Source organism: Haplochromis burtoni, unplaced genomic scaffold, assembly GCF_018398535.1.
Source record: "Haplochromis burtoni strain Fernald_Lab_line unplaced genomic scaffold, NCSU_Asbu1 Contig_356, whole genome shotgun sequence".
Lineage (NCBI taxonomy): Eukaryota > Metazoa > Chordata > Actinopteri > Cichliformes > Cichlidae > Haplochromis > Haplochromis burtoni.
In genome coordinates, this window is record NW_024582717.1 from 604,755 (window position 1) to 614,577 (window position 9,823).

Below are 9,823 nucleotides of genomic sequence, written 5' to 3' on the forward strand. Positions count from 1 at the left end.
TAGCATCAATTCACGACACCAGTGGCCTCAAGGTGTTTTATATTATAAGGCAAAGACCCTACAATAATACAGAGAAAACTGAGAGAAACTCAACAATTAGAACCCTCCCCCTCGAGCAAGCACTTTGGTGACAGTGGGAAAGAAAAACTCCCCTTTAACAGGAAGAGATCTTCAGCAGAACCAGGCTCAGGGAGGGGTGGCCATCTGCCAAGACCACTTGGGGGTGAGATGATGAAGACAGGACAGAGACATGCTGTGGAAGAGAGCCGGAGATTAATAATACTTAATGATTAAATGCGGATGTGTATAAACACATCGTGTTGTCTGATTCTGCAAACAGACAATGTTATGTTGCATTCACTCCTTTATTCGACTCACTTTGTTCTATGTGTTTCAGTGCTTTATATAATTGTAGGTGCTAATATATAAAAATAAAAATACAACAGGTATAATAAGTATTGAACACATCACCAATTTTCTAAATAAATATATTTCTAAAGATGCTGTTGGCATAAAATTCTCACCAGATGTTGGTAGCTATCCATTCAATCCACACATGCAAAGAAATCAAATCATAGATTATTACACAATGTCCATAAATTGTGTAATAATACGAAATAACGCAGGGAAAAAGAACCAAGCAGGTGACGAAAGGGAGGTGAAAACAAAATCATGACACCAGCTGAAATTCATCAGTAGTTAAAAAGCTGCCACTTAGTGCAAAATAATATCAGCTGTTTTTGTCCTAACTGATGGGTTATAAAAAAAGATGTCTCATTACCAAGGTGTCACACAAGAAACATCTCATATGAGAACAAAATTGAATGTTTTTGCCATAATATACACCATATTTTGAAGTCAAAAGGTTGATGATGGATGTGGGAACATCATGGCATGGGACTGTTTTTCATTATGGCACACTTCATATAATTTAAGGAAGGATAAATGAAACAAATGACTGGTTCATTCTTTTTTTTTCTTTTTTTTGTGTCCCGTTTGGATCTTTGGCCATCAGAATTGTTGTCTTAAGGCCAAGAAAGATGCCAGGGAGGAATCAGATTAGGGAAGCCATCATTTATAATTCATGATTAAAACTCCCAAATGATTCAGAGCAGGAAAACAAATCAATACCTTTTGCTTCAACCGACTCTTGACTTCTCTGATCCTCATTTTTGCATGGTCCTTGGCCTGTTGAGCACATAAGCACACATAGGTCATTTCCATTGTGAATGTATTTACATCTTCTTATGATTCTTACATTTCAAAGGAAAGTTGAGGCAAGTCTCATCTACACAGTGAAACTACGTAAATAAGAATAAAGGTGCAGAGTATCACCCACGTCGACACCTCATGCTCACAGATCCTTTATACTTTTCAGAGGAGCTCTGTTAATTAAACCTTGAAACAATATAGCTTTGTAACACACAAGGTCTGTTGCTGATATGGTTGATCACCATGTTAGCTCATATTGTAACACAGGGGATTAATATTAATAGCTGATACATGGAAGAAATTTCAAAAGTCACTAAAGTGCTCACAAATTTATAAACTGTCTTCATAGCTGGGTTTGCTTTGGTCTTCACTGTGTTGAAGATGGCTCCACCACCTTTCTGCAAAACAAACAAAATTGTTATATATTTATATATATTACGATTAATTTTTAGTTGAACCAGTATCATCAAAGTTCTCAAACTCCAATCAAAATCCTTAAAACCAGTTGAAACATTAAATTAACATTAGCCCATCAAAGTCTCAAAAAGGAGAGGCGGGTGTCTACTAATCTGAAGGTCAATGGTTCAATCCCAGGCACCTGTGGTCTGCATGTTGAAGTATCCTTGGGCAAGATATCAAAAAATCAGATTCCCCTGATGCACACTTGAGTGTATGAATGTTAGGTTAAAAGTACTTAGGAACAGAAAATAATTTGCTTATATGAAAGTACGGGTGAATGAGTCTTATGGTAAGAAAGCACTTTGACTCATCAAATAGAGTAGAAAAGTGCTATATAGGTACTAATCCATTTACCATTTTGTTAGCAGTGATTAAACCAACATGGAAAAAACAAGGGAAATGGTGTCTTTCCCAGTTTGCAACAATTTTTAATCTTTTATTCAGAGTGTTATCAGTGTCATTCTGCATTATGTGATACCTCACATACAAGAAACCTGTTAAAGCCTGTTAAAAATGTTACTCATGGAAATAACTGGTGATATGAAATAACTATTGAAACGTCACCAATTTTCTTTCTTTCTTTAGTTCTTTCCATAGATTTTCAATTGGTCAGGTAATTGGTTGGGCCATTCTAGCAGCCTTGTTTTCCTTCTCTGAAACCAACTGAGAATTTCCTTGGCTGTGTTTGGGACCATTGTCTTGCTGAAACGTCCACCTTCATTTCATCTTGGTATATGGTATTGGTATATTGGTATTTGGTTATCTTGGTATATGCAGCTGATTTTTAATCAAGAATGAAGAATGAACCAGTCAAGAATGTTTCCGTTTCATTTCTTTTTTTTGTTGTTGTTGCTCACAGTTCATGTGGTTTCTTTCTTTCTCTTGTCTTTCACTGCTGTGGTCACCTACTTCCCCACTCACCTACAAACAACACCCTCTATTTCTCCATATTTTCACACCACGATCACGCAAACACATCCGCTCAACGGCAGCACATTCACAACAGCCTCACAGCACGCACAGACTTGCAGGACACATAACACAAGCCACGCTTGTTCATATTAGTGAATATTCACACACATAGTCAGACTTATGGAGCCTCTCACCACACCTTTTTTTTCTTTTCTCTCTCTCTTTCTATTTACAAACAAGGGATGTTTCCACATTCTCTCCACCTGTCTAAACGAAACACCCAGCGTACATCATTAGACATACACACACAATTATGGGCATGCTGAGGTTTGTCACATGGAATGTAAATGGAGCTGGCACCAGAGGAAAGAGGTTAAAGATATTTAACCAGCTTAAAAAACTACAGGCAGATGTTGTTTTATTACAAGAAACTCACAGACCTGTCACAGGTTTAAACGAACTTAAAACACCTGAGTTTCCTAACGTGTTTGCAGCCTGTTATAATTCTAGACAACGGGGAGTAGCAATTTTAATACATAAAAATGTTAATTTTACAGTACTCGATACAGTTATAGATCCAGAGGGTAGATTTCTAATTATTAAACTATCAATATTGAACAAAAAACTATGTATTGTAAGTATATATGGTCCAAATGTTGATGAACCCTCATTCTTCCACGGATTTTTTAGTGCACTCTCTGAACACCTCGATTGCACACTCATTCTTGGCGGTGACCTCAACCTTGGACTAAATGAAGAAATGGATAGGCTCAACACAACAGGAACTCAGCGCAATTGGCAATCCACAAATATAATCAAACAGTATATGAGCGACTTTGGCCTTCGCGATGCATGGCGCTCCCTTCACCCCAACAGTAAGGAATATACTTTTTTCTCGCATGTTCATCACTCTTACTCTCGTCTGGATTATTTTCTGGTCAGCAGCTCACTGCTGTGTGACATTTCAGACACTGAGATTCATCCTATAGCTGTCAGCGATCATGCTCCTGTATCTTTAACACTAATGCACAAGAATAATACTACGCCAAGTAAAAACTGGAGATTTAATACATCACTGCTTAAAGATGAAGACTTTATTAAATATTTTAAAAAGGAATGGACTTCATATTTAGACTTTAATGACACTCCTGGAATATCTGCTTCTGTTCTATGGGAAGCAGGGAAAGCTGTGATGAGAGGTAAAATAATTTCTTTCTCATCACACAAAAAGAAAGAAGAAAACAAAAATATTCAGGAATTAGAAAAAACCATCAAATCACTAGAAGAAGCCTACGCGTGCGACCAAGATCAGGAAACATTGAACAAAATACGCAAAACAAAACTAGAATTAAATGAAATTATTAATAAAAAAACACAATTCCTTATACAAAGACTTCGCTTGCAGAATTTTGAACACAGTAACAAATCAGGTCGATTTCTAGCTAACCAGTTAAAAATAAATAAAGAAAAAACAACTATATGTGCTGCTAAAGATTTATCGGGGAACACAATATATGACTCCTGGAAGAATAAACAACATTTTTAGGGATTTCTATGAAACTTTAATACATCAGCACAGATCAATACTTATGAACGACAGCATCATTGTTACAAGAATAGTAAGAATGTGATGCCTGTTGTCAACATATTGAACAAAGCACCATGTAATAATCTACTGATGTACCAGACAAGTATGAGGCAGCACTTCAGACATGTCCAACCAGAGTCAAATGTGTAAGCTGAGCATTCCGCCCAGCTGCAGTGACGCCCCGTAGCGCCTGAGCTGAGACCAGCTCCAGGAGCTAGCCCCAGCAACACAGAGGGCGGCCGCCACGTGAGTAAGACCTGAGGAATCCGCCCCAGGAGCTGGCAGATAGCCGCAGGGCCTGAGATACCAGGGGTCCAAGACGAGCATAGGCGTCCCGGACCTGCTCACAGCACGATCCTCCTCAGACAGAAGAGAGTGTCTGGACAATATAGGTCCTTGCCCTGCACCAGTGGAGACTTGTCCACAGCACTCCGCGTCTGCCCTCGCCTTAGGGGGGAAAATGGGGGTGCCCTTCCTTGCTCAGTGGAGATATGATCTGGCAGCAGGGCTCGACTACCTGCCAGCAGCAGAAATAGTCCACTGCTATCCTAGTGTAAATGCATGGATCCAAATTTGGCCATTACCCGTCTAGTCCCTCGCTACCCCAATACCAGGCGCATGGTGAAGACTCCTGATTACCCCTCCTGTCCCCCTGCCCCACTAGGCACTGCATCGGACAGCAGGGAATCAGCCCGGCCCAGCTCACTAGGGACTCCAAACTGCTCAAACCGGCCCAGTGCATGGTCATGGAGATACCTGCGTAAACGACTACTTAAAAGCTAATCTGCAAGAGTCCTCTCCTCAAGATGGATCCCTGAATTTAGATATGAAAATATACACAAAGACTATTCTGGCAACAGCTCTCCCAATTAGAGCCTGATAGCTCATTCGCCAGTGACGCAAACTCCAGGAGCCTTTGCACTAACAAGGCTCGGCAGACTTCCCTGCAACAAAAACACAATTCTGTATGATTTGAGATGATCGTTAAATATGTGCAACTTAGAACCCCCCTCTATTTCTCACCATATCGTCCAAAAACAATCGAAACTCTAATCATACATACACTCTAATTCTCTAGATGCAGAAAAAGCATTTGACAGAGTTAACTGGAAATTTTTATTCGCAACTCTACACAAATTTGGTTTTGGAAACTCTTTCATAAACTGGATAAGAATATTATACAATTCCCCAACAGCTCGTATCAGAACAAATGACCAGACATCCTCCAGCTTCTGTCTCCTGAGGGGCACCAGACAGGGATGCCCACTCTCCCCTTCACTTTTTGCAATTTTTATCGAACCTCTAGCAGCAGCATTTAGACAGGCTACAACAATTAAGGGCATAAAATGTAAGAACATAGAACATAAAATCAGTCTCTATGCGGATGATGTGTTGCTTTTTCTGCAAAACACACAAACCAACCTCTCTGAGGTAATTACTCTAATAAACTGGTTTTCAAGAGTTTCAGATTATTCAATTAACTGGCCAAAATCTACAGTTCTCCCCATTAACTGCTCCTTCCATAATTCTTCCTCTGCCCCACTACAATCCGGAAATATTAAATATTTAGGTATTAATGTTTCTCCTAAGCTTTCAGACTTAACTAAATTAAACCACATCCCACTTCTAAAGAAAGTAGAAGGCGATCTGACTAGATGGAAATCTTTACCCATATCACTCATGGGAAGGGTCGCCACTATAAAAATGATGATCTTGCCAAAAATAAATTACTTATTTTTGATGATCCCTAACAAACCATCACAAGATTGGTTCAGATCTCTGGATTCATATATTTCCAAATTCCTTTGGAAAGATAAACCCCCGCGTATCAGCTTAAAAACGCTACAAAGAACCAAGGATAGAGGAGGATTAGATCTGCCTAATTTTCACCAATACTTCTTAGCCAACAGGCTTCAGTTCATCTCAGAATGGTCAAAACATACCTCCTTAGATGAACCCTGGCTAGATGTTGAACAGGCACTATGCAAGGATCTAGAGATTTCAGACCTACCATTTATTAGCTCAAACATCAAAAGACATGAATGCTTTAAAAGTATCAACATCAGCTTCTCTCTGACAGCATGGTGGGAGTTTCTAAAATTGACGGAGTCTTCATTAATCCCATGCAAACGTACACCTATCTGGAATAACCCTGACATATTACAAAACAATAATATGATTAATTTTCCAGAATGGAGTTGTAAAGGAATTAAATACTTAGAACATATATTAGAGGGAACAGAATTTATTCCATTTGACAGACTAGTTGAACAATATGGGATCAACAAGAAAAGATTTTTAGAATATCAACAAATTAAATCCATAGTAAAAAAGAAATTTAACCTCAGTCAAGTTGAATTACAAACACCACCAAGTGCGGCACATTTCCTTACTCTTAAATCCCCCAAATTATTATCTAAAATATACAGAACACTTTCTAAATTAGATGAATCAATATCCCTTCCTATTGCAAAGTGGGAAGCAGATTTATCAGTCAGTTTAGACCAAAACTTCTGGTCTCAGGTATGCTTAAAAACCTTTAAATTGATTAAAAATCCCAGTCTGCAATTAATACAATACAAAATACTACATAGAGTGCACTATACAGGTCATCGGATGTTCAAGATGGGCTTTACATCTTCCAACAACTGCTCACACTGTCAAGGCAATACACCAGACAATTAATTCACGCTCTTTGGTTCTGTCCACCAGTTCAGAAGTTTTGGCGCGAGATATGTGAAGACTTATCAAAGTGTCTGAAATGTAACATTCCAACTTCCCCCTTAGTGTGTTTGTTGGGCAGCTTAGATAATGTCACTTCAGAAAAGAATATCGCCCATATGGTTTTCACTGCCCTATGCATAGCCAAGAAAACTAGTCCTCATGAACTGGAAAAATAAAAATAATCTTAATTCTAACCAATATAGAAATTATCTATTAGATTACATTAGTCTTGATACAGCCTCTGCCACCACATCAGATCAATTGCTCTGGGCTCCTTTGATCAGCTCCATCACCTAGTGGGGGTGGGGGGTCATAGTTTGGTCCCGCCTTCACTGTTGTGATTGGTGTGGGGGTAGGGACAGGCTTAGGGCGTCGGGGGGTTCCCCGGAGGCATCTTCCTTGGGGGGCTCAACCCGGGGTAGCGGTCATGTCCGGTTGGGGGCTCTTTGGCTCTCGGGTGACTGTTTCCTCGTGGCTGCGTGCAGCGGGGCTAGGGGAGGGTCTGTGCTGACGGACGTGGGTTACTGACCTGGTAGCCTGTCTGCCCCTGGGTGGGTCCGGGATGGGCGTGAGGTTCTGGGGGCGCTCCGTCTCTGGGCTGGGGCCCTGGTCGGGCCTCGGGGACTTGGGTCCTGGTTTGTGTGTTGCCGGGGTTGTGGGCGGGTGGGTGCATGGGGGCCCATCCCTGGCGCAGGGTGCCGCCGGTGCGTCGAGCCACCTGGGGGGCTCTTCAACTGGTGGGGGAGATTGTCACACCTTGCAGGAGCTTTCCTCTCCTCAGGAACTCTCTGCAGGAGGGGGAGATACAGGAGAGGTGGAGGAAGATCTCAGCCTGGGCGTCTATTGTCTCATGTAGTCTGGAAGATGAGTGAATGGTGGGGTGGGTGCAGTTTTCTCTGTGGTGGGGTTGGGTGGACTGTCCCGGGCTCCGTGGGGCCGGGGGGCGCTGCTGCGCTGGGCCCCGGTCTGGATGGGCCTGGGCCCCCTTTCCCTGGCGGGTCGCGGAGTATGGGAGTGCCTACTGGGGTCAGCGGGGGAGCTGGCCCCAGGGAGGGGTCACCTGCCCCTCCCTTCCTTCCCTCCCCATCTCCAGCTGCCTCCCTCTTCCCGCTCCACCACAACCACCCACACATGCAGGGCCTTGGAGTAGGGGTATGTCACCAGGGTGCAGAGGAGGCTACCCCCCCCTCTGTCCCCTTCTGGCTGCCCCTGCCTCAATTTTATCCCACAACTTAGACATTCACATTACTCACACTCTCATTACACATACATATAGGATCTTGGGGGTGGGCACGATACACGGAGTCCAAATTACCATCAGGATGTACACCTCACCCCTGGCGTCGTTGCCCACCTCTCAATTTTAAATACACGTAGACATTGAGGGCTAGCAGGAGGGACTATGCGCTTACCTGCTGCTCTCTGGCAGGTAGCTCCATGCCCTCCTGGGTTTTAATTGCACCTTAGAACACACATGCATCAACACTACAATGAGCGGGTGGAGGGAGGTTTGGAGTCTTCTCTCACCCCCATTCTCTGCGGCCTGCTGGAGCGGGGGGGCTAGGAGGAGTTGGCCGTCCGACTGCGGTCTGGAGTGTGGGGCCTCCCTGCTGCTGCGGAGTCGGGGCGGTCTGCCTCTCCCCACCGCAGGGAAAAGGGTAACACCACCTGGGTCTGGGTGCAGTTCCCCCCTCCAGGGGCAAGGGTACCTAGACCCGGTTCGTAGAGTACGCTTGGGGAGTGTGATCGTGTGTACAGCGTCTCTTTATGTCTGTCTCCACGTTGGTTGAGTGTGGAGTAAGTGCATATGAGAGCATGAGGGTGGGAATGGATGTTTGTGTCTGTGTGTGCCTGTATGTCTGTGTCTATATGTCAGGTTGGGTATCAGACGCCACCTCTCTGGGGACATCTCAGGCCCTCCAAGGTTTGGAGGCCTATCTCCACCCACCACCACTTCCCCTGCCGGTGGCGGACTCCCTCAGGTGTCGGTGCGTTGGTGGTTCTTTGTGTCTGGGGGTGGGCGTCCGGGTACACACCGGCTCACTCCTTGGCGGCCGCTTATCGGGGCCTGGAGCCTGGGGCTTGCTCGGGCCACTTCGGAGGTGGGGTGCCCCCGGCCTCTCGGCCTGGGGCTCGGTCACTCAGGCACAGCTGGCTGCCGGCGGAGCTCATGGGCGCGTCACGCAACTCCCCCTGGCTTCTGCTCCGCGGCTGCTGAGTGAACCCTCATCTGGGACTCTCCTCAGCTCTTACTGGGACAGTGGCGCGGCTGCCCCTCTGTTGGTCTTCCTTGGTCTCTTGTGTTCTGGGGGCCTCTGGATGTCTGGAGTTTTGATCTCCTCCATACCTGCTTCATACCCTGGAGGACGGGGCTGTGGCTCCCCACACTCCCTAGCAGATCGTTACATGGAGAAACCTTTGGAATGCAAGCATGCTGATCCACACAGGTATGCACACAGGTGTACACACGGGTATTCACAGACGCGGACTACAGCTTTCTTGGCTGCTGCCTCAAAGCACATTGTGCGCTGTCTATCTTGCGTGCTGCACAATATCGTTTATTATTTAGTATCTACTGATATCTACTGCTAGCTAGTTTATTGTGATGGTGCCGTTTTTTTTATTATGTTGCTCTTTGTTGTTTGCTTTCTCTTCTGTTTTTTTTTCTCCATACAGGTGACCCAGGTGTTTTGTTTTTTTTGTTTGTTTTTTTTCTTTCTTCCCCCCCTTCTCACCGTCTCTTCTCCCCTTTGGTTTTCTCTTCTCTCCCTCTCTTTCTTTCATTCTTTCTCCCTGTCCTATCCCCCAGTCATGTCTGTCCCGTTTGTAGCAACTGAAAATAAAATAAATTCATAATTATAATAAAGGTCAATCAAATGGACCAATATGGCAAGGCCATGATGATCCACTTGGTAAAATAAATCCGCT

General features: G+C 43.9%; 1 protein-coding gene across 2 annotated transcripts in view; it reads left to right on the top strand.

Moving 5' to 3' along the window:
- dennd1a (DENN/MADD domain containing 1A) overlaps nt 1–9,823 on the top strand; it is a gene marked incomplete in the record, with an annotated part of 51,484 nt that overhangs the window by 25,532 nt on the left and 16,129 nt on the right.